The 23,901-nt window shown below is 42.8% G+C and overlaps 1 pseudogene; it reads right to left on the reverse strand.

Moving 5' to 3' along the window:
* Nucleotides 1-23,116: 23,116 nt before the first annotated feature.
* Nucleotides 23,117-23,234, reverse strand: LOC124727249 (annotated as a pseudogene).
* Nucleotides 23,235-23,901: the final 667 nt, after the last annotated feature.

Here is a 23,901-nt window from a genome sequence, read left to right on the forward strand (position 1 = left end):
ATGGTCAAACCTGGTACAACATAACAGACATGGACGGTGGATACAAGCAGAAACAGACACATACAAGAAGATACCACAAATGCCTGAAGTGATAATTTTGCAACATGAAGTCACCCGAGCAATTAATTCTATGCATAATTGGAAAGGCGGCCGAAGTGGCCGTGCGGTTAAAGGCGCTGCAGTCTGGAACCGCAAGACCGCTACGGTCGCAGGTTCAAATCCTGCCTCGGGCATGGATGTTTGTGATGTCCTTAGGTTAGTTAGGTTTAACTAGTTCTAAGTTCTAAGGGACTAATGACCTCAGCAGTTGAGTCCCATAGTGCTCAGAGCAATTTGAACCATTTAAAGCCATTTGAACCAATTGGAAAGCCCCTGGAAGAGATAAAATAGCAAATTTCTGGCTAAAGAAGTTCACCTCGACACATTCACATCTAACTACATTATTTAACACTTATATTGCAGGCCCATACACATTCCCTGATACACTTACAGGAGGAATAACTTATATGAAACCTAAAGATCAAGCAGACACAGCAAAACCAGCAAAATATCGCCCCATAACATGCCTACCAGCAATATACAAAATATTAGCTTCAGTCATTACACGGAAATTAATGACACATACAACACAGCACAAAATTATAAATGAAGAACAAAAAGGCTACTGCAAAGGAGCACGAGGATGTAAAGAGCAACTGATATTAGATGCAGAGGTGAGATATCAAGCTAAAACTAAACAAAGGTCGCTACACTACGCATACATTGATTACCAAAAAGCTTTTGATAGTGTACCCCACTCATGGTTACTAGAAATATTGGAAGTATACAAAGTAGATCCTAAATTGATACAGCTCCTAAACATAGCAATGAAAATTGGAAAACCGCACTTAATATCCAAACAAATTCAGATAATATCACATCAGAGCCAATACAGATTAAGCGTGGAATATACCAAGGAGACTCATTAAGACCTTTCTGGTTCTGCCTTGCTCTGAGCCCACTATCCAACATGCTAAATAATACGAATTATGGATATAATATTACTGGAACATACCAACGCAAAACCACACCTTTGTTATACATGGATGATCTAAAACTACTGGCAGTAACAAATCATCAACTCAATCAATTACTAAAGATAACAGAAGTATTCAGTAATGATATAAATATGGCTTTTGGAACAGACAAATCTCAGAAAAATAGCATAGTCAAGGGAAAACACACTAAACAAGAAGATTACATATTGGATAACCACAGCGACTGCTTAGAAGCGATGGAAAGAACAGATGCCTATAAATATCTATGATATGGACAAAAAATAGGAATAGATAATACAAATACACTCCTGGAAATGGAAAAAAGAACACATTGACACCGGTGTGTCAGACCCACCATACTTGCTCCGGACACTGCGAGAGGGCTGTACAAGCAATGATCACACGCACGGCACAGCGGAAACACCAGGAACCGCGGTGTTGGCCGTCGAATGGCGCTAGCTGCGCAGCATTTGTGCACCGCCGCCGTCAGTGTCAGCCAGTTTGCCGTGGCATACGGAGCTCCATCGCAGTCTTTAACACCGGTAGCATGCCGCGACAGCGTGGACGTGAACCGTATGTGCAGTTGACGGACTTTGAGCGAGGGCGTATAGTGGGCATGCGGGAGGCCGGGTGGACGTACCGCCGAATTGCTCAACACGTGGGGCGTGAGCTCTCCACAGTACATCGATGTTGTCGCCAGTGGTCGGCGGAAGGTGCACGTGCCCGTCGACCTGGGACTGGACCGCAGCGACGCACGGATGCACGCCAAGACCGTAGGATCCTACGCAGTGCCGTAGGGGACCGCACCGCCACTTCCCAGCAAATTAGGGACACTGTTGCTCCTGGGGTATCGGCGAGGACCATTAGCAACCGTCTCCATGCAGCTGGGCTACGGTCCCGCACACCGTTAGGCCGTCTTCCGCTCACGCCCCAACATCGTGCAGCCCGCCTCCAGTGGTGTCGCGACAGGCGTGAATGGAGGGACGACTGGAGACGTGTCGTCTTCAGCGATGAGAGTCGCTTCTGCCTTGGTGCCGTTGATGGTCGTATGCGTGTTTGGCGCCGTGCAGGTGAGCGCCACAATCAGGACTGCATACGACCGAGGCACACAGGGCCAACACTCGGCGTCATGGTGTGGGGAGCGATCTCCTACACTGGCCGTACACCACTGGTGATCGTCGAGGGGACACTGAATAGTGCACGGTACATCCAAACCGTCATCGAACCCATCGTTCTACCATTCCTAGACCGGCAAGGGAACTTGCTGTTCCAACAGGACAATGCACGTCCGCATGTATCCCGTGCCATCCAACGTGCTCTAGAAGGTGTAAGTCAACTACCCTGGCCAGGAAGATCTCCGGATCTGTCCCCCATTGAGCATGTTTGGGACTGGATGAAGCGTCGTGTCACGCGGTCTGCACGTCCAGCACGAACGCTGGTCCAACTGAGGCGCCAGGTGGAAATGGCATGGCAAGCCGTTCCACAGGACTACATCCAGCATCTCTACGATCGTCTCCATGGGAGAATAGCAGCCTGCATTGCTGCGAAAGGTGGATATACACTGTACTAGTGCCGACATTGTGCATGCTCAGTTGCCTGTGTCTATGTGCCTGTGGTTCTGTCAGTGTGATCATGTGATGTATCTGACCCCAGGAATGCGTCAATAAAGTTTCCCTTCCTGGGACAATGAATTCACGGTGTTCTTATTTCAATTTCCAGGAGTGTATTAAAGAAGAACTAAAAGAAAAATATAGACAAGGACTACCAAAAATACTGAAAACAGAATTGACAGCAAGAAACAAGAGAAAAGCTATAAATACTTATGCTATTCCAATATTGACCTACTCATTTGGAGTAGTCAAATGGAGTAACAGAGACCTAGAAGCATTCAGTACACTTACACGATCACAATGCCACAAACAGAGAATACACCACATATGTTCAGCAACAGAAAGATTCACTTTAAGCAGAAAGGAAGGAGGAAGGGGATTTATTGACACAAAAACCTACATTATGGACAGGTAGACAATTTAAGAAAATTCTTTTTAGAACGAGCAGAGACTAGCAAAATACACAAAGCAGTCACACATAGAAATACATCGACTACACCATTGCAATTTCATAACCACTTCAACAACCCTTTAGTTCACATAACATCAACAGATACGAAGAAAGTAAATTCGAAAAAGAAAACACTAGATGGCAAGCACCCGTATCATCTAACACAGCCACACATCGATCAAGACGCATCCGACACATGGCTAATAAAAGGCAATATACACAGTGAGACGGAAGGATTCATGATTGCAATACAGGATCAAACCATAAACACCAGATATTACAGCAAGCATATTATTAAAGATCCCAATACCACAACAGATAAATGCAGACTTTGCAAACAACAAATAGAAACAGTAGATCACTTCACAAGCGGATGCACAATACTAGCAAATACAGAATACACCAGAAGACATGACAATGTAGTAAAAAAAATACATCAACAACTTGCCATACAGCATAAACTAATACAACAACACATTCATACATACAAGTATGCACCACAAAATGTACTGGAGATTGATAAATACAAATTATACTGGAACATACAATCCAGTATCTGATTTCGGAATGTCTGTCTGACCATGAAATCCGATACTGGATTGTAAGGCGTACCCAGGAGCAGATATAGACTCAGATCACAATATAGTAGTGATGAAGAGTAGGCTGAAGTTCAAGACATTAGTCAGGAAGAATCAATACGCAAAGAAGTGGGATACGGAAGTACTATGAAAGACGAGATACGTTTGAAGTTCTCTAACGCTATAGATACAGCAATAAGGAATAGCGCAGTAGGCAGTACAGTTGAAGAGGAATGGACATCTCTATAAAGGGCCATCACAGAAGTTGGGAAGGAAAACATAGGTACAAAGAAGGTAGCTGCAAAGAAACCATGGGTAACAGAAGAAATACTTCAGTTGATTGATGAAAGGAGGAAGTACAAACACGTTCCGGGAAAATCAGGAATACAGAAATACAAGTCCCTGAGGAATGAAGTAAATAGGAAGTGCAGGGAAGCTAAGACGAAATGGCTGCAGGAAAAATGTGAAGACATAGAAAAAGATATGATTGTCGGAAGGACAGACTCAGCATACAGGAAAGTCAAAACAACCTTTGGTGACATTAAAAGCAACGGTGGTAACATTAAGAGTGCAACGGGAATTCCACTGTTAAATGCAGAGGAGAGAGAAAATAGGTGGAAAGAATACATTGAAAGCCTCTATGAATGGGAAGACTTGTCTGATGTGATAGAAGAAGAAACAGGAGTCGATTTAGAAGAGATAGGGGATCCAGTATTAGAATCGGAATTTAGAAGAGCTTTGGAGGACTTACGGTCAAATAAGGCAGAAGGGATAGATAACATTCCATCAGAATTTCTAAAATCATTGGGGGAAGTGGCAACAAAACGACTATTCACGTTGTTGTGTAGAATATATGAGTCTGGCGATATACCATCTGACTTTCGGAAAAGCATCATCCACACAATTCCGAAGACGGCAAGAACTGACAAGTGCGAAAATTATCGCACAATCAGCTTAACAGCTCATGCATCGAAGCTGCTTACAAGAATAATATACAGAAGAATGGAAAAGAAAATTGATAACCCGCTAGGTGACGATCAGTTTGGCTTTAGGAAAAGTAAAGGGACGAGAGAGGCAATTCTGACGTTACGGCTAATAATGGAAGCAAGGCTAAAGAAAAATAAAGACACTTTCATAGGATTTGTCGAGCTGGAAAAAGCGTTCGACAATATAAATTGGTGCAAGCTGTTCGAGAGTCTGAAAAAAGTAGGGGTAAGCTATAGGGAGAGACGGGTCATATACAATATGTACAACAACCAAGAGGGAATAATAAGAGTGGACGATCAAGAACGAAGTGCTCGTATTAAGAAGGGTGTAAGACAAGGCTGTAGCCTTTCGCCCCTACTCTTCAATCTGTACATCGAGGAAGCAATGATGGATGTAAAAGAAAGGTTCAGGAGTGGAATTAAAATGCAAGGTGAAAGGATATCAATGATACGATTCGCTGATGACATTGCTATCCTGAGTGAAAGTGAAGAAGAATTAAATGATCTGCTGAATGGAATGAACAGTCTAATGAGTACACAGTATGGTTTGAGAGTAAATCGGAGAAAGACGAAGGTAATGAGAAGTAGTAGAAATGAGAACAGCGAGAAAGTTAACATCAGGATTGATGGTCACGAAGTCAATGAAGTTAAGAAATTCTGCTACCTAGGCAGTAAAATAACCAATGACGGACGGAGCAAGGAGGACATCAAAAGCAGACTCGCTATGGCAAAAAAGGCATTTCTGGCCAAGAGAAGTCTACTAATATCAAATACCGGCCTTAATTTGAGGAAGAAATTTCTGAGGATGTACGTCTGGAGTACAGCATTGTATGGTAGTGAAACATGGACTGTGGGAAAACCGGAACAGAAGAGAATCGAGGCATTTGAGATGTGGTGCTATAGACGAATGTTGAAAATTAGGTGGACTGATAAGGTAAGGAATGAGGAGGTTCTACGCAGAATCGGAGAGGAAAGGAATATGTGGAAAACACTGATAAGGAGAAGGGACAGGATGATAGGACATCTGCTAAGACATGAGGGAATGACTTCCATGGTACTAGAGGGAGCTGTAGAGGGCAAAAACTGTAGAGGAAGACAGAGATTGGAATACGTGAAGCAGATAATAAAGGACGTAGGTTGCAAGTGCTACTCTGAGATGAAGAGGTTAGCACAGGAAAGGAATTCTTGGCGGGCCGCATAAAACCAGTCAGTAGACTGATGGCCAAAAAAAAAAAAAAAAAACTGGAACATAACCATTATAACAGATAAAACAACACCACGTAACAATCGTGACATCAATAAAAAGATGAAATTAACACAACTAATCGAAATATCCATACCCAATACAACAAATATACAGAAGAAAACAGGAGAAAAAATTGAAAAATACATCCAACTCGCTGAGGAAGTCAAGGACATGTGGCATCAGAATAAAGTTGACATTACATCAACTATACTATCAACTACAGGAGTCATACCACACAATACCCACTAGTACATCAACGCAATACAGTTACATCCAAACATATATATACAACTACAGAAATCTGTAATTATTGATACATGTTAAATTACCCGAAAGTTCCTAAATGCAATGTAACATATACTGTACAGTTAAAAGGACGTCACGCTTGATCAATGTCCGCGTCACTTTCCATTTTTAACCAGGTATAACGTCTGATAAATAAAAGAAATAAAAGGAAAGGATGAAGAACAAGAAAATCTGAATGACAATCGTGGCTGTTATGAGCGGATTTAAGTTGATAACTCTGTATGCGGGGTGAAGGGAAAAGTTGTAGGGGGAAGAGGGATTGAAGAGTGTGGGCTGCAGACCAGTACGTGGGAGAGATAGCTATTGTGAGAGAATATAAGCCATTAGCTGCTTTTTGAAGCCTGTAAGTGATTTTTGTATCAGTATACTTTTTCTTCCCTCCACCATATGCGCATCACAATCACCATGCTGCAGTTAATCGATGGCCGGAGTGACCCACACATATCCATCGAGAAATCGGAAGTAATCATTACTATCAAGGTTTCTCCGCGAAATACAAAGATACATGTACAGTAGAAGAACTTGTATCCCTAATGGAGGTGATCACGAAGATGGTTTTAACAATGAAGCCTTCAGAAACAACATGCTACTTCGTGTAACCAATCGGCCTTCCAAAACAGTTTACAATAATACAGCTGTAATATCAGGAGCAGTCAGCGCAAAGCACTTCTAAAATAAATAGTTTTGTATACAGGCAAAACCATGAGCATATGTGGCAATAGTGGATCTCCCGAAGACATGTGGAAGGAATTGTGCTAGATTATCACAACAATCAAATCAGAACAACGGTAATCACTAAAACTCAAACAAAAAAGTTTACAGAAAGGGGAAAAATCTTTCAGGAAGGAACTGCAAAACACAGGCACAATTTTATGGCCACCTACAGAGACCATAGAAAAAACAGCAGGCGGGCTGAAAAGACCTACGGCTTTTTCACCACAAAACCCAAGAATTGAAAGCTCCATGGAAGAGCTCCAAACATTAGAAATCAAGCCCGAAGACGTTTCCGACAGAAAGCTACTCCACTAAAAGAAACTTTAATTAAGACATGGTAACCCTTGGACAACAAAGTAATGAAAAATTTAGAGCGTCGAAGAAAGCAAATATCAGTGCCTCATGCAAAAGGCTGATAGTGATTTGAGTTGTTTTGAACGAATAAATGAGTAGGTAAAAATTAAATGTTAAGATGAATGCAATTTTATTAATTACTTAGATTTTAGTGTACCTCGTGAAAAGAAACATAGTGGTTAATACATCGTAAAATAATAAGTTACGTTAAAAAGTATGTAGAGCACCAGTCGAAAATACCCGTCAGAGTGTTTTAACAGTGGAGTACCCTTACGGAGCATAAAGTTTTTTCACGAGAGCATGGAGACGGTACTCTCTGATCCTCGTCTGCAGTCACCGAAAGAAGAGTAAAGCGTATTGCAGGTAAGAGGCGGCGGCGAAACATATGGACACAACAGGACGCTCATCGGGTTGAGTGCTAGCGGTGGCTGATGGGCGGCGTGGACAGTAACAGAGTCTGCTCAAAGCTCACAGCACGGCACAGGACTTGAAAGGCTTGCAGGCCTACACTTTGTCGCAACTCTACTCAGTTATATTGCATCTGTCTAAGAGCTGTCTGAGGGAGTGCACACATGTGCAGGAATACCCATCATTGCATTATTCATACATGAGCGAACACTGTAATTTAACATAAAATATGTTACATAACGGCAAAGCTTAACGCCATATATAAAGTTCGTGCATACGTTCGTAGCGCTTTTGTTCTTCGTGTTAGTATTTCGGTTGCTATGGGATTATTTATCGATTGTCATTAAATATTTGTAGTTCAATGTTGCTATTTAATTTTACATATTGTAATTTTGTAACTTGGAGATGGTGAGTGGAGCTGTGAACGCTATAAAATGAAGTCAGAAGTGGCGACATCAAATCACTTCCGACATATTCTTCGGTTTGATTTCAGTACATGGATGCCTACAGCGGATGAAGCCAAACAGATTTTCGCCGAGTATGGGGATAATGCCATTGCACAGAAAAAGCTTTTCTCATTTTAAAGAGGATTTTTTTCGTAATAGAGAGTCTCCACATTCAGGAAGGCCTTCACGGTTCGACAAATATCGTTTAAACGCGTTAGCCCACAATGAACCCCGACGGTGTACCAGGAAACGAAAAATGCAATGAACTGTGTTCATTGCACCAACGTGCGACATTTGTATGCAGTGGGGAAGGTTCAAAAATCGAGTGTGTGAGTACCGAATGCTCTAAGCCAACACTAAAAAAATCAGCGGACGGCCATATTGCAACCCTGCTTGCAATAATCAATTGGCTGGTGAACAACGCCGACCATTCCTATCCTGTACCGTTACTGGTCGCGAGAAATTGTGTATTTATGTTAACATAAGGAAAAAAAGGAATGGTTGTCCGAAACAAAGCAGCAACTTGCCGTACAAAGTCCTGCACACATCCTCAAAAACAGTGATGGTATGGTGAACTACGAATTGCTACCCCGCGGTGTAACAATCAATGTTGCCTTTTATTGTCAACAACTGAGTCGTCTTTCAGGTGCAATAGAAGAACAACGACCAGGCAGACTGTGAGAAGTGGTGCTAGTCCACTATAACGCCTTTTAGATTAAATTAGATTAATTTTTCATTCCATAGACCCACAAAAGAGGGGACCCTCCTGGGTGTGGAAGATGTCAGATAAACACATTACAAAAATGAAATTAGAAAAAACTAGAATTTCAGTAATTTTAATGATCCTCAGTAAAATATTGTACATAAATTAAAATTAAACTTCTAATATTTACAGGTTTAATAGTTACATCTACTTTCATTAATTCCATCATTCACACAGTAGGTAGTTTCTTAGCTATTACAATTAGTTATTGCCAAAAATTAAAGTATAATAAATTTTCATTAAAATGGTCTACTGCACTTTTCGAGAAATTCATTCTGCCTGACTGAAAAAAAACACTATACAGGAGTTTGGTTGGGAAGTCATTCTGCACCCAACTTATTCACCTAATCTTGCACCATCTGATTTTTGACTTCCCCGCTTTCTATTGAACAACCTTCAAGGAACTTCCTTTCCGGATGAAAACATGGCACCACGAATTGTTCGTCTCAAAATCACGTGATTTCTACAGCCGACTGATTAAAAAGCTACCCAAGTGGTAGTACACTGTTGTAAATAGTGAAGAAAAGTATCTCATTGATGGTTAAATTCTGTTGTGTGTATCTCTTGTGTTTATTAAGCTTATGGCAAAACGCACCAACCAATACAGACTTTACTCAGAAATCAATCAAATCAATGGTCTTTGTTAGAAGTTCACATTATATTTAACTAACAAGAAACAGAAGGCTAAGCAAGCTACCTTGCAGTTTAAAATACGAATCTTGTACTGAGACAAATGATCACACTTTTTCCGCAGCATCAAATATTCGGACCACTTCTGCTCTTGACATAGATGGATGATGCTTTACTTCACAGTGATTAAGTAGAAATTGGAACTTTTAATGATGGCATGAACATAATAATCACGCACAATAGATGTGGAGCAATAGTAGGAACAATAGATGAAACATCAGGAAAATTACTGGTCAGTTTTGGCTAAACTCCTGATGACATAAACTTAGTCCATTTGGTACTACCCAAAAGACGATATAGAGTCGTCAATAGCAGTAGGCCACCTCAGAGTTAACAGTTTCACTGGTGAAGGCTATTTTCTGCAACACGTATACTACAACACAATAAAAACGACGTGCCACAAAGGAAGTATCCAAATGGGACGGAAATGGGTACATGCTCATGTGTAGACAAAGAAATGATTACAATTTCAGAAATAAATTGGATAATTTATGCAAGAGAAAGAGCTTCTAAAACTGAGAAACTTAATAACGTGTTGGTCCACCTGTCGCCCTTATGCAGGAAGTTGTTCAGTTTGGCATAGTTGTTGGATGTCCTCTTGAGGTTTAACGTGCCAGATTCTGTCCTAGTTGCGAGACAGATCGTCAAAATCCCAATGTTTTTGGGCGGCCCTGCACATAATGCTCCAAATGTTCTCTATTGGGTAGAGATTTGGCGACTTTGTTGGCTGAGGTACGGTTTGGCAAGCACAAAGACAAGCTGCACAAATTCCCAATGGTATTATCTTGCTGAAACGTAAGCACAGAATGGATCCCCTTGTAAGGTAACAAAACGGGGCGTAAAGTGTGGTCGACGTACCCCTGTACTGTAAGGGTGCCACGGATATCAACGGAAGGGATCCTGCTGTGTAAAGAAATGGCACGCCAAACCATCACTCCTCATTTCCGGGCCATATGTAGAGAGACAGTAAGGTTGGTATACCACCGCTGTCCAGCGCGTCTCGAGACACGTCTTCGTTGGTGACCGGTACTCAATTGTAATTGGATCACTGAAGTCAGTTCCACACCGGTAAATGACTTTCCAGGCCGAAGAATGTTCTGTGAAAAATTTATTAAAGGTTGCTTGATGAATCCGTGGATTTTATTTCAAAACCTTCACGAAGGAGATTTCTTCTTTCTTTCTGGAAGTTAAAAATAAATAAACGAATGCCTTCCAGTCCGCGATATGAAATTGGTGACAAAGTGGGGAAATATCTTAAAATAGCAGAGCCCAAGGCAACTAGTCTTTACTCAGTATTTCTCATCACCCACTTACGGCGACTTGTGTATACACCAAGGATGCTTTGTCAGTTGTAGTTCCTGTGGCTCTGTTAACACAGACTGGACAAAACGCTAAATGAATGATCTTCACGTATGCAAGCTATGCAAATCAACAGAGAGCAGTGCTGCTGTTTAATTAAGGTTTAGAACCATATGAAGGTCAAATATGAAATGCAGATTTTGATTACGCTGCTAAATTTTATGAATATTCAACACTATGCGGAAGTGGATTGGTTGTGTGCTAGGTTTTTACACACAGTGCACCCACCCAACACATCTCTCCGATATAAAAGAAAATACATCAGTCCACGACAGTAATAGGCAATCAAGGCACAGTCTGTAACAAAATCTGCTGGCCAAGACAACTTCAGCAAGGAATTTTAAAAAGACTATCTCAGATATAAAATAGACACTACTCCACAGCACAACATTAAAATGCATACGAACTGTGTTAAGTGAACGCACAAAAATGTGGAGAATTAAATCATACGTCTACACCTTGAAACTGATGTTTACTTAAACGAGACAAAAGGCAGATACTAAAAATCTAACTTAGTCATAAATTTTATTTCTAAACAGGATAGCAAAGGAATTTTAAGATTAAAGCTATCTCAAATGCTTATCAGAATTGTTCAATATTTGTAGTGAGGATTCAAGTGCCCGAACACTATTACCCTGTGGCTTCTAACGGAGATGGAAAGTTCGTTAACCATTACAGAACCTGTAAGGACTGTTGTTTTAAAACAGTCCGTTATGGCATGGCAGTACTGTTTGGTGCTTTCCATTGATTAGAATATAGATTCGTCTCCGAGAAAGAGATTATTGCTTTGTTATACTGCAAGAGAAGTTTGATGCGTCACGCATGTACGCTGAGAAGACCGACCATGAAACCAATATCATTCATTGAAAGCGCCACCGACGTTGCGGATGAATGGCATCAGCAACATTCATCTGCCAGCGTAATGACGACATTGCAAACAAGCCGAGTAAGACAACTCTATTACGAAATAAGACATGCAAAACGATGGCGCAGCATCTATGCACTCGCAAACACAGAGGCTGCAAGAGCTGGAAAAAACCTGATGTCAACTGTTCGACTGCCATTGTTGTCTTACGTCTCCATCGGTTAAGTGAGAACGAAATTGCTACGGGGGATCTAAATTTTGTGCATCATATCTTACCTGTTATATTAGTGTAAACATATCTGAGGAAGCTTTGGTTCGAATGAGAAGTTCATCTACGATTGAATTATCTGATTAATAAGCCAAATTTCCAATACTAAGAGCCTGCCGGAGTGTCCGAGCGGTTCTAGGCGCTACAGAGTGAAACCGCGCAACCGCTATGGTCGCAGGTTCGAATCCTGCCTCGAGCATGGATGTGTGTGATGTCCTTGGGTTAGTTACGTTTAAGTAGTTCTAAGTTCTAGGGGACTGATGACCTCAGAAGTTAAGTCCCATAGTGCTCTGAGCCATTTGAAGCAATACTAAGACGACAAAAACTGCCAGGTTTTCCATACCGCAATCTCACGGTGTGATACGTAGCGGCACCATGGGCTATTATGTACTACAGACAGTTTGAGGAACACATAGCTGTTACATGTAACGTGTTTTATTACCTAAGAATTAAATCGATTTTAACACAAGCGTGGTAACTAGTTTGAACAACATTTCATGATACTCGAAAATATCTTCAACTGCATATAGTCTCTTTCCAACGTTTTCGAGTTTTTCTTTTTTTTTTTAATGCATTAATGCTTGAAGATTCCTTGTGATATCTCTACGTTCCCTGCTGTGGTTTCTTAAGAACCGGAAACACCACAGTCGACTGCCTTGTACTGAAGAGAGTGGCTAACACTGTAATGAGAATTTACAATATATAGAAGAGATTGTTAGGCACTGGCGCATTTTTTAGAAGTCTTGTAAATTTTCTTAATCCATTTTCAAATGACAGCATTCATTTTTTATGTGCAGCATCTTTTTCTAAAATTACAAAAAATTACTCAGTATAATGTCGATTTTTGAAAATGTAGAAACGTATTTCATGGTACAACATGGTCCTGTAAATCGTGTACTTAGGGACAAATGTGCTATTGAAATTCAGATGCGCAGAATTCGATAAAAATTTGTCAATGGCGACTTTAGTCGTCTGTCTGTTACGTTATTACTCTACTACTCACCGATATCAGTAAGTGAAATGAAATTAAGCAGAAGTATTATCAAAAACCAGTTATAAGTTAAATACACTTTAAGACTGAAGCTATATGGAATTAAAAAAATTTTCGTTTTCAAGACAAGTCAGATTGTTAATACAAAACTCAGTTCATTCGCTAATATTCCATGTGCTATCGTAAAAGGCCATCTTCTCTTTCATGGTGCAAAAGAGCGCACAGCCGATAAAGTGGGGGTTTAAGGTCTGGGTGATATTCACTGACCGGTCAGCTTAATGTGACCACTCGTCAGAAGGCAGGATAACCACCCTTTGTACACGGATAGCTGCGAGACGGGCAGGAAGAGTGTCAGTGATATTGTGGGAGGTACCGTCAGGGATGTGGAGCCACGCTAACTCCAATGCCGTGGACAGATCCGTTAGGTTTCTTGGTTGAGGATCAATGGCAGAGGATCCATGGCACGAACAACCCGATCAAGATGGTCCCACAGATTCTCGATTCAATCTAAATCAGGGACGTTTGGTGCGCAGGGGAATACTGTTAACTCATGCTGGTACTTTTCGAACCAGGCACGTATACTGCGAGCTGTGTGACACGCTGCATTCTCCCGCTGGTACATGCCATCGTGCCGAGGAAAAACAAATTGCATGCAGCGGTGGACATAGTCCCCAAGGATACATGCACGCTTGTGTTGATCCGTTCTGCCTCTCAGAATGAGCAGATCACACAGGGAGTGCTACTAAAGCCTTCCCCAGACCACAAAGCTCCCTCTTCCGGCGTGGGCCTTCCCAACGATTGTTGCAGGCTATTTGCTTTCAGACGTTTCACACCGACGGAGCATAAATTGTAATTTATCTGAAAAGTCCCCCAGTCGAAACTCAGTGGACATCCAGTTGTGTACTGGTGTGCAAATTGTCAATGAACAGCAGTCAGTAACGGTGCATGAACCAGGCACCTGCTGCGGAGGCCATTACGAATCAACGCTCACTGAACGGTCGTTGAAGAGACACTGTCTGGTAGCCCCTTGGTCCAATTGGGCGGTCAGTTGCTCAACAGTTGCACGCCTTGATGCGTCGCAGCTAAGGCGCGTTCGCCAATTTGTCTATTAAAGCTTTCTTGTATGAAAGTATGTGCGCTCTACTGTAAGCAGTCAGAATCTTATACGATCTGCTACGGGCGAGCTGTGTCCTGCAGACGTGAGTCATGACCATATAGCGTGACTGCAGCGTGTGAAAGTAGCGGACAGGCGCTTACAGAGTAGTTTCATTCTCTGAAACTATAAAAATTAATAACTGATCTAGAAATAGCCTGAGGAACTTCATGTTACGTACATAACCTTCGGTTGTGTAAAGGAACATTCTGTCAAAATCTGAAGTCAATAACTGTCATAATTTGGAAGTCACAAAAAATAAAATAAAAGTCAGTAACAAACGTAATCATCCGACACTTAAAAAACTAAATCAATATATACATATGTATGTTAATAGTTCACCAACTGTGACTACTTGAAAAGATATGATAACACCTTCAGTGTTTAGATTCAAATTTAGAAAGTTCTCATTTTAGAAAACCTTTCGTAATTTTGCTGTAGTAATAACTTTAATAATTACAGGTAGATATTTATGTCATGTGTTAGGGTGAGTGTGAGAGAGAGTACTTGTGTGAGTGTATGTGGGACATTCGCACATATTAAATTTTAGCTTTTAATTCTCTACAGGAACTTGCAAGTGTTCCAGCTTTGTATCGTGGGAACGAATCCACCAGTGGTTCCCCTACTAGTTGATGACGGATGTCCAAGCATGTTTGAATATGTAAGAGGCAGCCAGAACGTTCGCGACTATATAGTTAAATTCCAGACGTAAAGTACAGCTTCAAGTTTATTTCATTTTATTTCTTTAACAAGACAGTTTTGAGTTGCTTATTTTAATGACATTAATGAGCTGGGAGCAGTGGTTGGTTCTTGCTAGATTTTGGCGCAAACCGCGCCCTGGCAGTCAGTTCAGATTGGCCGTAATTCTGTACAGCCAATAAGAAGTGAGACGGTTTGCCACCTAACGCAGGAGATAGAGGTGCTTGGAGAGGCAGAGAGAACGAGGAGGAGGTGGACTAGCTTTCGAAGGAGCCGGTCATGCTGAAAGTGTCCGAACGCATTATGTGTAAAATAAAGTGATATTGTGACTTTCGCATTTCGGTACAGTGATAAAGGTAGCTGGTGTTTACCATTAACTATTTGTGAAATTTTAAGAGTCGAGGGATATTTTTCGTGGAGAAAATCGCGTGTGTAAACTTTGAACTAAAAGCGTGGCGGTAATAAGTAAATTTTTTTACTGGGTATTTGCGGCGAGCAAAAACGTTATTTAAAGACAACAACTGAATGCCGAGTGCAAAAGTAAATAGTAGTTTATAGACAGTGTTACTGTCGTAAATGATTTCGCAATTGGATAGGAAAAGCTCTGGCTGTTTGAGTGTGACGATGACTGTGAACAGGAACTTTAATTATTTGAACACATGTGGGCTGATGATCTTGCTTAATAGCAATAAAAACATACTAATGCAAGTTTAAAAGGACCTTTGAACTTAGAAATTTGAACAGCAACCCATTTCCGATTTATTCTTTAGAGTTCACAAGACTATTTTCAGCTTTTTGTACTTATAGCGGCCTCCAACGTGTAGTTATGAAATCTCAGCTTCATCAACACTGCTTTGCTGAGATCCCTTAAGTAGCTGCAGTCAGGAGTTACGTGTACAGATCTGCAGCAGTATCGAACAATTTATGTTGCCGAACCGCCGTCGATGTGCGAAAGAGCGCGTTACGTCGCAGCCTATTCGCCTGTACACATCTCCACAGCCGTCATTCACCCCTGTTGTCTACTGCCAGTCATGCACCACAGTTGCCAATGTTAGTTAGCGCCATTTTCCCGTGCACAGAATACTTCAACCACGGCGGTACGCGAACAGTTTACAAACTTAGTTGTTTCCTAAATGCTCTAACCTTGACCCGAAAGCAAAAGGTCATGCCCTATGGACGTCAGATAAATCTCTCCGTTTCCGCATTACGACAACGATTGCATTGTTTCCTGCGTCCCTCGGACATCCTCTATCAACCCTCCACTGCTAGTGCTGCCACCTGCAATTTCTGAATGTTTATTGCAGGTTGACGTTGAACACTGGTGGTGGTCACATTTACGTGACTTGGTAGTGTATAACTAGCTTCGAAAATATTGTATGTAGGATTTTACTTGTCACAAGAATCTGTTTGGTAATTTGTGGTAAGGTTCTGTGGGACCAAACTGCTGACGTCATCGGTCCGTAGGCTTACACATGAATTAAACTAACTTAAACTTACTAACGCTACGGACAACACACATACCGATGCCCGAACCTCCACGGAAGCAGCCTCGCGGACCGTGACAAGGCGCGCAGAGAGCGCGGCTACCATGCGCGGCAAAGAATCTGTAAATGAGTAATTATCGACGTATTCCAAATAGCAGCAATATATTACACTGTACTTAAATATGTAGAACTCGAAGTGCATACAAATACTTCGTAAAACACAGTTACACCTAGCAGCAACGAAAAATTGAGGAAATGGTGGAAACTGCTCAAGTAGGCCGTGACAGCCGCTACATTGAAGTAACGACCAAGAAAACAGTGTTCTTTGGTACACTACATGCTAGATACAGCACTAGCCCCTATAAGTAATGCTACAGAAACCCTTGACTTGAAGAAATACCAATAAGTTTCCAGTATGTCATAGAGCGAAGAGCTGAGCACTGCGCTGTGAGTGGCTCGTGTACGTGGCGTTTATTACTTTACATCTTATCTTTGCGGTACTGCCGTCCCGTTCCTAATCGATTTACTGGCGTCACTAAGTGCTGGCTTGCCTGTCCGTGACTGGCAGCTGCAGCACATATCGATAAGAGCGCTGTCGTACTATCTTTCGAGCGACCGCTAGTATTTCCGGGTCGTCGTGTGTCGGGAGTTCAGTCGGGATGGAGCTCCAGTAAGGTCTGCACAGCCAGTACTCGCCGTCCGCTGGCGACCCACATGCACTGTCCGGCGAAAGGAGACTTGATTGGGGACGACCGTTGGTTGGTCGTTTGGTCAGTCTCTTCATGGGTCGATGTGTATTCGTTCTTCTGACCGCTTCTGGGCCCCTTCAATTGGTCATCTTGCGGAACTTGGGTCGGTTCCTTCCTTGTGCAGAGATGTTGGGTGGCCAATGGGTCGGTGTTCCCTCTGAATGGTTGGGTCCGAGCCAGTGTCTCCGGCTTGTCGTGTGTCCGAGTTGCGAATAGACATCAAGGGAGTTGGGACAGAACAGCATTGAGGTCCGGACAGCCATGACTCGCCCGACAGTTACCGACACACATGACTTGAGTGGGCACGAGCTCGGTTGGTCGTTCGGTCGGTCATCTCATCGGACGACGTGTATTTGGGCGCCGACCACTTCTGGGTTCTTCGAGTGTGTCGACTTGTGATTCGTGCCTGTGGTTCCACAGTCACTGGTTTTAGTGTTATTCGAGTTGTTTGTGGAAGTGTTTCTTGGAACCATGTGTAGCTTGTGTGGGTTGACTGAGCAGCTATTTTAATGCTGTCTGTGTGCTTGAGGCGGTCAGTTGGTTGGGACGGAGCAGCAAGGAAGTCTCCACGGTGCGATCCCAGGCCCAGACCGCTGGCGGCGTGCACGCGCTGTCGGATCGTGAGGCGTTAGCTGCGAGAGCGACGAAGTTCGTTGTCCACCGAACGTGGACGCTGAAGTTGAGTGATCAGTTAACCTGTTATGAAAACTCAACTATTGTGAAATCTCTTCGTTGATTTGCGGGTTGTTGCTCCCTGGGCTGTTTTTAGACGCCAATTATTGAAGACGTAGTGCTGTTCGTATCCTCATCCTCGGCCGATATGTTCCTTCGTTGTGCCATGGGTCGGACGGAAGGGAATTGGTTAAATTGTTGGTCGGTCCTTGGGCCGTCCCTAGTTTCAATTCTTGGCCGCCTGTCTCACCTAACATTACGTTTGAGCTACCTTCTCGAGCCTCGTGCCGACCCTTGGAAAACTTCTGAGCACTACTGTTCTGTTGGTTTAGATTTTGATTCTCATTTTAGTCTGAAGTACTGTGTGTGGCCCTCAGCCGAGCTTTTACGTGAGATATTTCTTAGATAAGACCTTCAGCCGTTTTAAATTAAAAGTTTTAAGATTCTTGCTTAAATTAATTTTCTTTTTTATAAAAAGGGGCATTTTTCTCTATTGGAAATCCTTATTATCCAGGCCTTAAGCCTTGAGTTGTTCTATGTTCAGTATGTGGCCTTCAGCCGTAAGGTTACGTGAAATATTTTAATTAAGGCCTGCAGGTTCATGTATTCCTTAAAGCTATTGTAATAACTTGCGTTCGGGCTTAACAGCCATATTGTTTTGAATCCTTTTAAGGGCATGTGTGATTAAGTGTTTTTAGGAAAATAAAGTTTGTGTGTTTTGTCCAACTGACAGTAACTCATTTTGGCCCCTTTCCACAACCATAACCTGATTCGCTATGTCCTGCGATACCAGATTCCAACTTGTTTCTTAATATCAGCAAGGACGAAGATACCAGCAGCCCCAAGTGTTGAAAACTGGCGTCTAAATACATTCAAGGCACAATAATTATTCAAAAATATGAACAACACCAAGGCTGTCGAATTACATGCCGCATGCCGTGTCGGACAGCATCAACACAACGAGGAATAACACACTGCCAGAAAACTACGCTGACGACGAGGGCAGGCTACTGGAAAATTAACGGCCACAAGGCAGAAAATACCGCTGGAGCAATTCACTAATGAATAACAAGCATTCAATAGTTAAAAACCATACACAAAGACGACCGCAAAATTCACCGGCTCCAACACACCAGCTGCTTGCAGGAAGGGCCCAGGGAGCAACAACAGCAATGAACGAAGAAATGTCACGGTAGTTGAGGTTTCATAACAAGCTAATTGAACTTCAGTGTCCAGGTTCGACAGGCGACGACCTATGTAGCTCTCGCAGCTAGCACCTCACAAACCCGAACGCGCGTGCACTAACCCCTACAAATAATGCTATAAAAATCTATGACTTGAAGAAAGACAGATAAGTGTCCAGTATGTCATAGATCGAAGAGCAGAGCATAAGTAAAGCCAGGAAATAAGAGAAATACTTTTAGGAGTGCTAAATATATAAGGCGAATTTGCAGTATCTAAGAAGAATAAGATAGGACGTAAACATGGTACCAGAACTGGTGGATTGTAACAATGGTGGCGTTGCAGAAGGCGTCAGCATGGAGCTAGTTCGACAGTCTGACAGCAACAGTGATTGGGAGTCAAGGGAACTTCTGAATTCATATTGGACCATGCTGTTTATTCGGATCGTTGCGTAACTTAGTATTTCTTCTGGTTATTGAAATAAGTGCTGAGGGACATTTATGAAAACTACACTTCTGGAAATTGAAATAAGAACACCGTGAATTCATTGTCCCAGGAAGGGGAAACTTTATTGACACATTCCTGGGGTCAGATACATCACATGATCACACTGACAGAACCACAGGCACATAGACACAGGCAACAGAGCATGCACAATGTCGGCACTAGTACGGTGTATATCCACCTTTCGCAGCAATGCAGGCTGCTATTCTCCCATGGAGGCGATCGTAGAGATGCTGGATATAGTCCTGTGGAACGGCTTGCCATGCCATTTCCACCTGGCGCTTCAGTTGGACCAGCGTTCGTGCTGGACGTGCAGACCGCGTGAGACGACGCTTCATCCAGTCCCAAACATGCTCAATGGGGGACAGATCCGGAGATCTTGCTGGCCAGGGTAGTTGACTTACACCTTCTAGAGCACGTTGGGTGGCACGGGATACATGCGGACGTGCATTGTCCTGTTGGAACAGCAAGTTCCCTTGCCGGTCTAGGAATGGTAGAACGATGGGTTCGATGACGGTTTGGATGTACCGTGCACTGATACTTCTATCCCTATCTATTAGATTTTTTCGACAACTTAAGTATCGGGCTCCATAATTACGCTGTACCAAAACCTCGAGTCTGCTCACCGATACGTGTCTCCTCGTATTTCACTTCATTTTTATTTTCGAGGCAGTGCGCCGGCCGAAGTGGCCGTGCGGTTCTAGGCGAACCTTGCAGAACTAGCACTCCTTTCTTTCAGGAGTGCTAGTTCTGCAAGGTTCGCAGGAGAGCTTCTGTAAAGTTTGGAAGGTAGGAGACGAGGTACTGGCAGAAGTAAAGCTGTGAGTACCGGGCGTGAGTCGTGCTTCGGTAGCTCAGTTGGTAGAGCACTTGCCCGCGAAAGGCAAAGGTCCCGAGTTCGAGTCTCGGTCGGGCACACAGTTTTAATCTGCCAGGAAGTTTCAGCGGAGATGTTGTTTCCACGTCCAATGTCCCCTGTCTCTATTCCTCGCCCCATCACCATTCGTCAAAAAGAAAGTTTAGGGCTAAAGATCCTGCTCCATAGAGTTGAAATACCTTAAATGAGAGCTTCGCAGATGTATTATATCTACGAATAGTGTACCGAAGGAATGAGTACTCGCATCGTCAAACTGAGCGAGCGTTGCAGTCAAAGATCAAGAATGCCTGAGAATTAGAAGGAGAATGAAACAGTGAAACAGAGGCCGACAATTGCTTATTTACCTTAAGAGGGCTCGTTATCGGGTACTATCGGTAGACACCAACCGAAACATGATATCCAGCGTATTTCGCTGTCATCAACAAAGATAATAAAGTCGTATTTGTAATGTTAAAGACGATCTAGGTCTCCGAAAGGTGGATGTGTGCTACGTTCCACGCTAATATCTCATCTCATCCGTGGGGCAGGCTATTGGAACAACCGAGTAGAAATTCAAGGAACATCAGGGACCCACGTGACTTTAACAACCAATCAAACCAGCTGTCGTTGAGCACTGCTTCGAAAAATGGTTCAAATGGCTCTGAGCACTATGGGACTCAACTTCTGAGGTCATTAGTCCCCTAGAACTTAGAACTAGTTAAACCTAACTAACCTAAGGACATCACACACATCCATGCCCGAGGCAGGATTCGAACCTGCGACCGTAGTGGTCACGCGGTTCCAGACTGCAGCGCCTAGAACCGCACGGCCACTTCGGCCGGCGCACTGCCTCGAAAATAAAAATGAAGTGAAATACGAGGAGACACGTATCGGTGAGCAGACTCGAGGTTTTGGTACAGCGTAATTATGGAGCCCGATACTTAAGTTGTCGAAAAAATCTAATAGATAGGGATAGAAGTATCAGTTTAAACGACACTTGGGGTCCGGCACTCAATTTGTTGAGAAATCGCAGCCATCACACCCACCAGAGTTGGGAATCCACATTTCGTGGAATATCAGCGCGATCTCTGACTTCACTACTTCGTAATGAATAAGTAAAGTAATTATGTCTGAGACTGAAAATCTAATTAATTCTAGTAAAAAGGAATTACCCAGTTTGTTGATAAGTGGACAATATTTCATATTACTATTCTCAATAGTTATAGTTTCCTGATGTCACTTGTTGTTACTCTCGCATTCTTTGCTGCACCAGGATAAAAATTACGTAAAATAAATAATCGAGTTTTCAATATTGGTAAAAACCTTTCATGTACTGTTTTCTACCGCTTGAAGCTAGTCATTGAACGACACGTTTACTACGGCTCTGACTTCATGCTGTGAGAATCATTAGTGTTGAATGTAATAACTACGTCATTTATCGCCTAGTGGAAGACTCTCCTGTTTCAAATATTACATTGGTGCATAAGTTGGTACCGTTCTTCCGTAATAAACACAATAGTGTAACTGTAATCAACAACACCTCAGGCACGTTTTCAGACTTCCAGAGCTAAAATTGCCCATTACGTGCCCAAGTATCTTAACGTTAGGAGTAAACTTAATGTCATAGGTAAAATCAAAATAGCACTGCAGAAAGACATGGAGTCTTTTCCACTTTTTCCTATACTTTGCTTTTTCTTGCTTTCTGTTTTATTTCCGTGATACATTGAAAGTGTTATTTCTAGGGCACTTTTGGCAGCTTATTTCGTGTACAACCGTTTTTATGTTTACGTCAGGCAGTGGTCATGAATGTAATTGCTATTTTCATTAGTTCTGCTGCAGTATGTTTCCTCATTTATTAACATGTTTTAAATTCATTTTCCATGAGCTGATTAATGTGATATAAACCGATGTACTTGGAATTTTGTAAGGCTTAATGTGAAGTGATATGAGTTGAGTGGTGTGGAAAGATATCGATAGGTGAACACAGAAAAATCCAACAAAGAATCGGCAGCGAGAACAGAAAGGTCACTGTCATGCCGCATGTGCGCTACTCTGTTACTGAGTCCGTGGTCGATTAAAAAGTAACTGCTTATACAGTGAAGTGTTTTGAGTTTTCGGTGTGTACCGCTGACAAGGATTTAATAACCATATGTCGCGTTATTTATTATTCGGAACTTCTGCTCAACACATTAATCGTAAAAACAATGATGTGCAGACCGCTAAAGTGCGCGAACGCTGTAAGTACACTGCTTTTACTGTAGATTTCGTAGACTGTTTAGTGCGTACTACGGACAGTGAAATCAAACAGGAAAGCGGTAACGCATTTCCCTGTCGTGAACTAACGTTACGAACTCTCTAATGGGGAATTTACAGTGTGCCAATCGCCTCGAGACTACTGTGACATTTGTGCATATTACGGATTGTTCGGTGCATACCGCAGACTTTTAATCTAATATTATACGTATACTCGGCCGGAAAAAAATTTGTACTACACTCTAGAGGTTTCCGGATCAAGCAAGATTTATTGTTTCAGTAGCAGCAGCAGCACTCCGTATTCAGGTCACAAGCGGCAAATCGGGAACATCTGACCGCCGTATCATCCTCAGCTGAGGATGCGGATAGGAGGGGCGTGTGGTCAGCACACCAGTCTCCCGCCGCTATGATGGTTTTCTGTGACAGGAGCCGCTACTACTCGGTCGAGTGGCTCCTCGACTGTCATCATGAAGCTGAGGGAACCCCGAAAAATGGCAACAGCGCATGGCGGCCCGGACGATCACCCATCCCAGTGCCAGCCACGCCCAACAGCGCTTAACTTCGGTGATCTGACGGGAACCGGTGTATCTACTGCGGCAAGGCCGTGGCCCCCATTGTTTCAACAGTGAATGTGGAATACATGAGATATTACTTTCGCAGAGCAATAGCACAAGCGGTTCTAATGCACCAGATATCGACCCATGGTTAAACACCCATACTACTACGTGGTTTAGACTCCACTGGCGGCAAACCATCCAGTCGATAGCTGATCGCGAATGCTGTCCAGGGATATGTTATTTCACACCTGCTCGACCTGGTCATGAAGTTATGTGGGAGTTGTTGGTTGACGAGTCGGACGAGTCACTTCTCGCCCCATCAAATCCCGTACTTGCTCCATTGCAGCCGTCCAAGAAAGATGCTGCCCTTTCGTAGAACTTACTGAGCTTCACGGTCTGTGAGTGACGAGCATTATCCTGTTGGAACAACACGTCACCTTCCATATGCGAAAACGCAAAAGAACAGCTCCAACAACTTCCTACACCTACCGAGTGCTGGTTAGCGTTCCCTTCAGAATCACCAAAGGTGAACAAGAGTTGTAGCTCATCGTACCCCAGACCATAAGTCCTGCGGTGAGGTTAGTCTGTTTTGGACGAATTCACTGTACTAGACAGCGCTGACCAGATGGTTGTCGTACGGGCAAATGACTATCACTTGTATGCAGACAGAATCTGCTTTCATCGCTGAAGACCATGGCGCGCCGTTCCGTCTTCCAAGTG

Source organism: Schistocerca piceifrons, chromosome 1 (assembly GCF_021461385.2).
Source record: "Schistocerca piceifrons isolate TAMUIC-IGC-003096 chromosome 1, iqSchPice1.1, whole genome shotgun sequence".
Taxonomy (NCBI): domain Eukaryota; kingdom Metazoa; phylum Arthropoda; class Insecta; order Orthoptera; family Acrididae; genus Schistocerca; species Schistocerca piceifrons.